An 11873-nucleotide genomic window follows, 5' to 3' on the forward strand; every position below is an offset into this window, starting at 1 on the left:
CTAGCCCATCATAAGGTCCAAATACAAGCACTATTTGGAGGAAAGCCCACCCTTATACAGAAAAAACTTAGACTCCATTCAGAAAATGACATTGGGATAGGAGTTGATCCAAGTATGCAGGGTTTGTGAGGTAACAGTGCTTATCTCAGAACTACTAAGCCACCTTAAGTATAATCATCCAAACTTTGTAATCATGGATAATGCATACAAGTTCACAGTTCACCTCATCCATTTTTTGACATGCGTATCCATTTTACAGGGAGCTGGTGCTTGTCCCTAGCAACATGGGGTAGAAAGCAGGCTACAGAGTTCTTCAATTACTATGCATCACTGTGGAGTGATCAGAAATGTGTGTTATTGCTTTAGTGTTAATACAGAGATTGATTACTGCTGCCATCTCACAGCTCCAGGTGCTTGGGTATAAATTCTGACTTGGTTCCTGTCTGTGTGTGTTTTATTAATAAGTTCTTCCCGTGGCTGCACAAGTTTCCTGTGTGCACAGCAGCATCTGCTCCCACCCTAAAACCACACACATTAGGCTAATGTACGTAATGTGTTTCATTATGTGAATGCGAGCACAGTGGGATAAACTGGCATCTCATAAATTCCCACCCTGTGGCCAGGAGAGTTTACTGCTCTCAGTTCTCCACTAATGGAACAAGCAAATTCAGAAAGCAGACTAAAGTATGCATGATAGTGGCTAGGGTTAAGAAGCACAATGTGCAAAAACTCTGGCAGTAGGTATTCTTTATAATCTTCACGTTAAGATTAGACGTGATCTCACATTTGTCTTTTCACTGTAAATTTTTACATGAACAACATGCTGCTGTCATCGCAATCCTGAGCATCTGCTGGTCTCAACTGCCTTTTGGACAAAATACAAACTTAAGAGACGACACAGAATGAGCATAGTGAATCTGAAGGCTACCGTACATCTACCACATTTGAAAATGTAGAGACTCTGAGGATGAGGAACGAAAAGTGCGATGTATAAAATTTGTGTAGTCTACTGGTAGCACAGTGTTTATTAGCACCTTCTGTAAGTAGCTTCATTGCACCTGATCGGAGGAGCAGCTTGTTCAAGGATGGATGAGCAAAAATCTGGTGCAAGGATAAAAGTAAAATGGAAAGGCCTGCCTCAATAGAATGAGTAATGTTCAAGCACTTTTAAATAAGTCAAATGTTCTCCCTTTATCTGTTTCAGTTTTTTCTGGATATTCTGGTTTCACAAATTAGTAGTAGGAGGCAGTATGGCCGTATATGCATGCTTGCCAGGCTGTGGAGTTGGAGTCGGAGACAATTTTGGGTACCTGGTGTCAGAGTTGTCAAAAATGTACCAACTCCTAATAAATTTAAATTGTAATGAAAAAAATACAGCAACTTCAAATATCCCATTTCACAAACAATAGTCATAATTAACTACTTCTCTGCCCAGTGCATAGTTGTGTTACTGCTGGTGTGAAGTTCAGCTGAGCTATTATACACCCTGACATTGACATATTGTAATCTGGATTATGGTACATTACAAAAAGTGTTTTGATTTCATTTCATATATGATGTGTCCCATATATGATGTGTTTAACAAGTTCATTTGAGTGTAAACAAGTGTATTGATGTAGGTGGAGGTGTGTGCTATGGCCTGATGTGTGTTCAGGGGTTCTTGTCTTTTGTTTAAACTGGCCAATATGGTAGAGAGTCAGCTTCCTAGCCAGTAGTTCTGTGGTTAAATGATGTGTATGTTGCCTTCCTTTAATCAACATGGAAAATACATTAGCATATTAAATACAGAGGAGTCGGAGTCAGAAGTACCGGAAACTAAGGAGTTGGAGTTGGAGCTGGAGTCAAAGGATTTATCTACCGACTCCGCATCCCTGGTGTTTGCCCTGTAAAATGACTGGGTATACTGGTACCTTTTTTGAATTAATCAAGTTCATATAGATAGATGTGGATGTTATAAGAAAATATTATTAAATAGTTGGTTAAATTCTTTTTTGCAAGTGTAAATGCAGTAAGTAGGTTTTCAAAGAGAAATCTGTGAAATTGCTAAACTGTCCTGACATGGATGCAGTCACTTCTGAGTCTTAAAAATCAGGGATATTTATTTACATTCAATTAATGACAAAATAGAGGAATACACAACAGCATGAGCAAAAATAAATGTATCAAAAAGTATGTTGCATAATTACTGGAACAGACATTTCTTTAAAAAAATACCGCAAAATGTTCCATCTATACTTACCAGTTGCTCAAAAGATCATTGGTCGTCATCTCCAGTCTCTTGAGCACCACTGTCAAGGTTTGGCTTTTCCACGTTTGGAGGTGTTTCACCAAAACTGCAGCAACCTTCGAAGAACAGTGTCCTATGGCGGCACTCCTGCTAAACTGCACCTAAACTTGAAGCCATCCTGTTGAACTGTGCAAGTTCACAGATTTGGTTCCATAATGCCCAACTTCCTCCTGTTTATGAAAGATCCATGTACTCTTTTCTTGGGCACCACTTCTACCAGCCTGTGGGAAGAAGACATGCTTCATATGCCCTGGAAGGCAAAGGAGACCTCCTGAACATAATAATCCATGCCAGTGAACCCAGTGCAAATTAAAGACAAGCTCTTGGTCAACATCATCCTCTCTGTCTGTAGGGATTTCTTTTATTAGCTCTCAAGTGGAATTTCTGTCAGGCCTCTCAAGCTCATCCCAGTTTATTTTGTGCAGCAATTATTAAATACAAATAAGGTGATAGCATATATACAAAAATACAAGAGATGCTACGTTTGAAAAACAAGACTTAAACAAGCCCCAATTAAAGCCTAGATTTTGGGGGACTGCAGAATTACTTTTTTATATTTATACACAAAGGTATTTTTGTCAGGGGCTCATTTCAGAGGGACTCTAGCCAATTAAAGCCCCTCGGGGGTGCTCGAGTGGTTATTCTGATTTTAATTACAAACCTGTAATTTATTGTCTAGGTGTAGTTTGCACACCCTATCAAGTTTCTATTGCCTTTTCTCTATAAACAGGCGTTTTCTTCCCTCATCCCACCTCCCAAGATGTGTGGATCAGGTTGATTAGTAATTCTAAATTGATCCCATGTGTGCGCATGTGTGTGTATGTGTGTGTGCCCTGTAATAAACAGTGCCCTGGCTCCATGTTCCCCTCACCCTCTGCCAAATACTGCTAGTATAGATGCCCTGCAACCCTGAACTCAGTTTGTAAAATGGATGCATACACCACACTGGCTTTCTGATTTGAACTTTTGTTTTTAATAAGATTAGCCGTACTTGGTAGAAATAAGGCCTATCTGTGAGGATGGGCTTTCGTTGAGACAGAGACAATCAGTGTCCAATGTACAGAAATGCTTCTTAGTTTCCCTTAATGCAATATGTGGTTACATTTATTCATCCATTTATCTTCTGAACAGGCCTTTTCCACTGGAAAATCATAGTGAGCCAGAGTCTATCCCATCACAACCAGGCAGGTACCAATGCTGGGCAGGACACCTGCTAAGTAATGATAATATAAATCTGAATAAGACTAAGTAATGATAATATAAAACTGTAAAAGACTTTCGGTCACAGTGCTGCCTTTCCTTTGGCAGGCTATTGAGTGTTTTGGGCTATCAAAACTTTTAGTTTATATAAATTACGAGGGGGCTTTGCCCCCTGCTCACTTCGCTCGCCAACCTCCGTGCCTGCGCTATGTGCTAGCCTCTTTGTGGTTCTGTCTCTCACATCAATATCGCATTGAATGTTCATTCTGTGTTTCGACCTTCATCGTGACAATGCAACGTATAACTGCCTGTGATTGAATTTCGTTTCCTTCTCTCTATTAAATAAATTGACTTTTTCAAATGTTTGGCTCTGAGGTTTGTTAATTGTCTTTGCAAAAACTATTCTAACAGGAAACTGTTAACATTTTAATATGAATGGCATATCAAGATCTCCTTTGTTGTGTAATGTTTTCCATGGAAGGTGTACTATATTACCTTTCTTGGATACATCCTTCTTTCTACAGTTATTCGAGCGGTGGAAGACCAGACGGTGTTAATGGTTGTAGATATTCTTCAGGATATTGCAAGTTGATGTTTTCATCTTCCGCACAATCACCACCAACTGTTTCAGCATAGTGTATTGATACGCATTTAACCAATTTGCTGTGTAACCGATTGACATTTTTGCCGTTAATTCATTTGACTTCATTGTTTCTCGCTGCTAGGATTGCCCGTGTACTCATTTTTTCTGTTGATAATCCTTCATGATGAAATCAACTAAGGGTTCACTATTCACTATTTGAGTGAATTTTATATTTTATATAAGATGTGGACATAATACGTCTTCTTTAATTGGGAACTTAAAGTGAGGAAAACGTTAAAATTTATAAGAGCTGAGAGAACAGAAACCGTGTCTGTCAAAAACATTCACACGAATGAAAGGTGAGCTTACCGTGTGCGTGGTTGAATATGATTGAGTGGAGGGAGTGACTTGAAAAAATCTCATGGCCAAAGTCTCACCTCGCAGGACTTGAAGAAAATCTTCCAAAAAGTCTTGTATCATAACTGAAATTTTTTTTTATATAATAGAGAAATGAGTTATGTTGCGTGGCTTTGCCCTGGAAATTTCATAAGACAGTAAGCCTCAGTTATAGTGCCATCAGTTAATCTTACTGGGCTGTGGAAATAGAGTCAGAGTCGTGGAGTTGTAGTTGGAAGCAGTTATTAGGTTGGTTCACTTGGTGTCAAAGATGGTAAATGTATACTGACTCTAACTCCAACTAAATGTAAATTGTTATTTAATTTGTTAAAATTTCTAATTCCACATATAGGCCTACTGATACAGTTAAACAGCTTCTTTTTTGATTTTGTTAGTTTAGTCTTCTGTTTAATGTTACTTCATATTTGTATTCCACAATAGCATCACTACAGCCTTTAAACCTGCACTTTTACAGGTTAGGGTACTAAAAAGTAGTCTGATTCACACTGGCAGTGATGAAATACCATGTATCTTGTATTCTGAGTGCTTTCAGTTAACATAGTAAATATACTCAGCAAAAAAAGAAACATCCTCTGACTTTCAACTGTTTTTACTTTCAGTAAACTTAATGTGTAAATATTTGTATGAACACTAAAAGAGTCAACACCATAAGACATAAACTAAAAATGTTTCACAATGTGTCCCTGAATGAAGGGAGGCTCAAAATCAAAAGTACCAGTCAGTATCTGGTGTGGCCACCAGCTGCTTGAAGTACTGCAGTGCATCTCCTCCTCATGGACTGGACCAGATTTGTCAGTTCTTGCTGTGAGATGTTACCCCACTCTTCCACCAAGGCACCTGCAAGTTCCTGGACATTTCTGGGGGGAATGGCCCTAGCCCTCACCCTGCGATCCAACAGGTCCCAGACGTGCTCAATGGGATTGAGATCCGGGCTCTTCCACTGCGAGGATGATCAGCTGTCCTTCCTGTCTCCCTGTAGCACTGTCTTAGGCGTCTCACAGTGCGGACATGGCAATTTATTGCCCTAGCCACATCAGCAGTCCTCATGCCTCCCTGCAGCATGCCTAATGCACGTTCACGCAGATGAGCAGGGACCCTGGGCATCTTTCTTTGGGTGTTTTTCACAGTCGGTAGACAAGTCTCTTTAGTGTCCTGCGTTTTTAGAACTGTGACCTTAAATGCCTACTTTCTGTAAGCTGTTAAGGTCTTAACGACCATTCCACAGGTGCATGTTAATTAATTGATTATGGTTAATTGAACATGCATGGAAAACATTGTTTAAACCCTTTACAATGAAGATCTGTAAAGTTATTTGGATTTTTAAAACATTATTGTTGAAATACACAGTCCTGGAAAAGGGACGTTTCTTTTTTTGCTGAGTATATATTAGTCTAATTCAGGGGTTCCCAACCTGTGATGCCTGTAAAATGTCTGGGGATGCATAGCGATTCGCTAAAATTGAGTGAGGTGCGTTGTCCAGCTTTATCTTTTATTGTCTTGCAGTTTGCCTTCATTTAGACGGCATTTTACTGTATTAGTCCAGGCTCCTGCTCAGTGATATGAAAAGAATCAAGCATTGTGAATGCAGCTGTCACATATGAATGAGCCACAGAAATGTATGTTCTCACTGGCTTCTTGCTGCAGGCAGAGCGTTCATTAAGGTGAATAACTTTTTTTGGAACTTGTAATAATCCACAGAGGAGAGTGAGTATTGACATCTGTGCAAGCAAGCCCTGATGGTGAAACATTACTGATTTCGAGGTTTGATTGACATTTTGGACAGACATTGACAAGGGGGACTGAACCGGTTCCAACACTGGTAGAAATCAACATCTGAATTAAAGAAAGAAACTTATCCTCTAACAAGACAAATCAGTAATCAGGCTGGAGAAAAGCTTGTACATCTGCGTCATTTACTACACTTCAGCTAATGCTTGAACAGGGAGCATTCTTCTACAGCAGTCTGTTACAGCATCGTCAGAATGATCAGAGAAACAAAGAATAGAGGTTAACTTTATAAACTATTGAATTTACATAGTGTCCATCAATGCATTTTACTGTTGTTGGTTCATTGGTTTACACCCAAATAATTTATCTTATATATAAATGTCTGCACATGGAAGTGCGTGGGTCTGTCTGTCTGCCCAGCCCGGACGTGCAAGGCTACAGCATGAAGCTCAAAGAAAGTCACCCTGTCGCCGAAGTGAAACCGTCTGAGAAAAGAGAGACACTCGTTTAATACACAAGCGAGGCGAGCACGTCGCCAAAACAGATGATGCCCAGAGTAGTTCCTTTCAATTACCTGACATCTGTACATTTAAATTTTTTTCAATACTTTTTAGGAGCCTGGGCTTTTTACAGCACTGGTGTACACAGCTAGTATAAAAGTCTATTATTATATTATATTCTGGCTCTTCTTATACCTTTGAGTTGAGTCATGTGGCTGAAATTTAACATCTTTTTAAAGAAAGACTAGGTTGGCTCCAACCCCTGATCGCTTCACTCGCCCACCCCCAGGTTTGTTTTACTGGATATACAATTTAAAGAGATTGTTATTTTCATGGGAATTGTTACATATGCATTATTTTCACTTTTACATTAAAACTTTTGTAAAAACAATACTTGTCCTTTATTTCCGGCCCTGGGCGTGCTTAAATCTCTTTCTCGCAGGACGTATAACGCTGCTCGCGTTGTGAAGGGGGGGTGGCTGAACAAATGTTAGGGAGATGCCGTCGGATCATGTTGTCTTGCTGCTGCTGCTGGCGAGCTGCATGTTCTGCTTGTCGCACTGCGCGTCAATCATTTAAAAGCCTGTACAGCAGCTGTTCTTTTGCCACTTTGTGTCTTTGCCACTTGCGTTGTTAAGGGGTGTTGGGGGGGTGGGCTAAACGCATGCTAAGAAGAAGCAGTCGGATCATCTGCTGGCTTGCTGCTGCTGCTGCTGGCGAGCTACATGTTCTACTTGTTGCTTGTCGTTGTTTTAAGAGCTGGGAGCACATGAAGTGTGTCTGCCAAACACATTCCAACAACTGCTTGGTTAGATGTCCATGAACTTGTTTTAAATGTTGTCTCACTGCCTTGTCTCGCGTGATGTTAAAGTATCTCTTGCAGGATGTCAAATTGTCTTCCGAGAAGATCATGTCTTGTCTCCCTCAAAAAATGTGTTTTTATAATAGAAAGAAACATCCTCTAACAGGACAATTCAGTAATCGGGCAGGAGAACAGCTGTTCATTGTATCTTTTAAATAATCCTTGTCATCCTTCAGTACATTTTGTATATTACGTCAACCTTTCTTCTGGTACATTCTTTATTTACTTGACCATCTCGCTATTTTTCCTAAACCAATTCTTATATTTCAGTGTACATTTTGTTGTTCACTTGACCTTTATCTGGTTTCCTGGTGTGCCTGAACAGATTTCTGACATTTATTAAGCTTTTATGCTATTTCTTTAAGACAAATGCTATGTTACCCTAAAATTATTCTTCCACAAAACCTGCTGCTTAAGCTCAGCCCATCTCTCCTGCTGGCAGTTCTAGTAGTAGCGCAGCAAATTTAACTGTACAGTACATGTTTTTGAACTGTAGTACGGGTGTTATCAGGGGACAAAGGTTGTCCACTCTGTCTTGCTGCTAAGTAACAAGGTGGCACCCATTGCTGTGCAGGGGTCACCAATTTGTCATTTCCTCACAGTGCTTTATTCTTCACGGCAGTTTCTAAACTCTTTTGGGACATCCCTCCCCACCCAATGGCACAATTCACCAAGCAGTATCCCGTAACGCAATCGCCGTGTCTGTGGGAGATAGCCTATCAGTTGCCGGGGCAACTGCAGGTTCCCAGAGCTGTAGCGGCTTGTAGCAAAACCAAATCCGAGCCGAACGCGTTCGTGCTATATGTTCCTGTCATCAATGGGTGATGCAAGGAACATTATATTAAGTGTGAATATATTCATATATATTGGTATGCCTCACAAGATTCTCACTGATTAGGGCACACCCTTTAGGTCTCGCGTCATGAAACAGCTATGCAAATGTTTCGGAATTAAGCAGTTACACTCCATGGTTTATCATTCACAGATGAATGGCCTGACTGAACAATTTAATCTATACTAATAAAAGGCAAAGCCCTCACTCACTCACTCACTGACTCACTCACTGACTCATCACTAATTCTCCAACTTCCCGTGTGGGTGGAAGGCTGAAATTTGGCAGGTTCATTCCTTACAGCTTCCTTACAAAAGTTGGGCAGGTTTTATATCAAATTCTACGCGTAATGGTCATAACTGGAAGCAGTTTTTCTCCATTTACTGTAATGGAGATGAGCTTCAACGCCGTGGGGGCGGAGTTTCGTGTGACATCATCACGCCTCCCACGTAATCACGCAGTACATAGAAAACCAGGAAGACCTCAAAAAAGCGCTCAAGAAAACATGCATTATATAATTGAGAAGGCAGCGAAACAATAAGAAGCGACCGAGTGACATATACAACCATATTCATGAGTTCTGCTACTTCGGAAACAAAGCACGATGTAAACCTAAAGTTTAAATTAAGTTCATAGACAGGCTGCCGCTGGCGTTTGTAATTTAGTTCCTGCCCATATAAGGCCGTCCATCAGCGGCAATCCAATAGCAAACTGCCACGGGTAAATATTCACGGGTGAAGGACTGTGCTTATGGAAAGGAAGATGAGATGGTCAGGGTGGTGTTTGACACAAACTCAGCGAAACTGCGAGAGAAAGTTTTAAGTGCCAGGACTAAGGTAACATTAAATAAAGCTATGGACATAGCACGAGATGGCACCAGCACAGCTGGGAACCTTCGATGCATGTACACCGAGTGGCTCACGTGAACTGGACGAGTGCACAGATAAAAGCAACAGTTCCAAAGAGCTGAACAAAACCGAATTACACAATTGAAAAGGCAGCAAAAATATGAAGCGTCTGATAAGCATATTCATAAATGCAGCTACTGTGGAAACAAAGCACACGGTGGAAAAAGTCAATGTCCCGCTAAAGGAAGACAGTGTAAAAAAAACCCGTGCATGCAGTGTGTCAGGTCTCAGATAAAGAAGAAGACGAGCTGTTTATTGATGCAGTAAGAAACGAATCGATGAATGAAACCTGTCATCTTTACAACGATTAATAAACAGGGAATGTAACTTGAACACAACACATCCTACAAATACAAACCTGATTGAAAGAAATAATGATAATCAAATCCTTGATGACAGCAACACTCAATAACACTCACAAAACAAATACTGTATATTGACAGTCATGTTACGTTATTTTTAAAATGTTCCCTTTTCTTTTTCTAGCTTTTTTAACACACTACTTCTCGCTGCGAACGCGGGTATATATATATGTATATATATATATCCCGCTCTACATACTCGAATAATGGATACTTTATTCGCCATCAATGATTGTTTTGGTAAAGCCATACTCAGTGTATTCATTAGATGAACGGTAAAAAAGTAAGAGCGAGGCAGAGGATGACTCATTGAGGCATGCAGGCTGTAGTGCGCGTCAAATCTATCTGAATTGCGCGATCACATTTGAAAAAATATATCTTTTCAAGTTCTATTTAGTCCATATGTGTCAAACTCAAGGGCCGGCCACATCCGCCCGGCGTGTAATTATATCCGCCCGAGATCATTTTATATACTGTATTATTGTTATTAAAGCCCGGGTATATGAAGCGCTGGTAACACAATAAACTACAGATCCCATAATGCAGCGCTTCAGCTGCCTTGCCGAACACTTACCGCTTACTAGAGTTATTGCGCACTGAGTTTGCACGGCGCTTTGGTGACTTTGAAGAACAAAAAAAGTCCGTCTACATGCGGCTCGAACCTTGTGCATGTTTGGTAGCACATATCTGTGTGAGAAGCTCTTCTCAGTGATAAAGACTAACAAAACAGCACACAGGAGTCGCCTCACTGATGAGCACCTGCAATCCATCCTGAGAATCTCCACAACACAGAACCTCACACCAAACAGAAACGAACTTGTGGCCAAAAAAAGATGCCAGGCGTCCAGCTCTAAAATGACATATGAGCAAAGACAACTGAATGATTTGATTTTTATTGCACGTAAGAGCGGGAGTCAACCGTTTTAACAAACAGCATATTGCACTGATACTGAAATAGCTGTGTGTGTATATATGTAGATATGTATGTATATGTATATATATGTTTATATATGTGTGTGTGTATGTATGTATATGTGTGTATATATATGTGTGTGTATATATGTAGATATATATGTATGTATATATGTGTATATGTTGTGAACCTCGCCCCGGACACAGACAGGCAGACACGTTGATGTCACCCACAAACACAGGTTTATTTTCCATTATCTTTTCACAATTCGCTCACCAACCCCAACTCCTTAGTCCAGGCCAATCCAATGCCTTCTCTTTTCTTCTTTTCCTTTTCTCTCTCTCTCTTTCTTTCTTTCTTTTCTTCCCACCGCCTCCTTCCTCCTCCAGGCGTTGCCACTCTTCCACCCGACTCTTGTCAACGACTGGCGGCCCTTTATAGGAACCGGATGGGCTCCAGCTGCTCCCGGCAATCTCCGCGGACACACCCCGTGTGGCGGAAATGCCGGCCGCGCACCCGAAGCCGTCCGGCGCCCCTGTCGTCTTCCCCGGCACTTCCTGGTGTGGCGGAAGTGCGGGCTCCCGAATAAACAGGCACTGGGCGCCGCCTGGCGGTGGCCACGGGTCCCTACAGGGCTGGGCTTCCAAGCCCTGTACCCGAGGCCCCCTGCATAACCAGGACGGACGCCCACTCGGTCTGGAGGAGGCACTCGCCCTCCTCCGGTCCTCCAAAGCGCCCCGGCCAGGCTCCAGCCCCAGCCGAGGACCGTACAGGATAAACCGGCATTGGGGCTCCGCCTGGCGGTGACCACGGCCCCTACAGGGTAGGGCTTCCATGCCCTCGACCCGTGGCCCCCAACAGAACCAGGACGGACGCCCCCTCACGGTCTGGAGGAGGCACAAGCCCTCCTCACATCCTCCTGGGCGTCCCGGACGGGCTCCAGCCCCGGCCGGGGACCACAATGTATAGATATGTATATATATATATGTTTGTGTGTGTGTGTAAATATATATATATATATATATATATATATATATATATATATATATATATATATATATATATATATATATATATATATATATATATATATATATGACAACAACACTCATCACTCACAACAGTGACAAAACAATTACATTGACAATCATGTTACGTTATTTTCAAAATGTTTCCTTTTCTTTTTCATTGCTTCTTTAACACACTACTTCTCCGCTGCGAAGCGCGGGTATTTTGCTAGTCTACACTAATAAAAGGCAAAGCCCTCACTGACTGACTGAC

This window comes from Polypterus senegalus, chromosome 1, assembly GCF_016835505.1.
Source record: "Polypterus senegalus isolate Bchr_013 chromosome 1, ASM1683550v1, whole genome shotgun sequence".
NCBI classification, from domain to species: Eukaryota; Metazoa; Chordata; class Cladistia; order Polypteriformes; family Polypteridae; genus Polypterus; species Polypterus senegalus.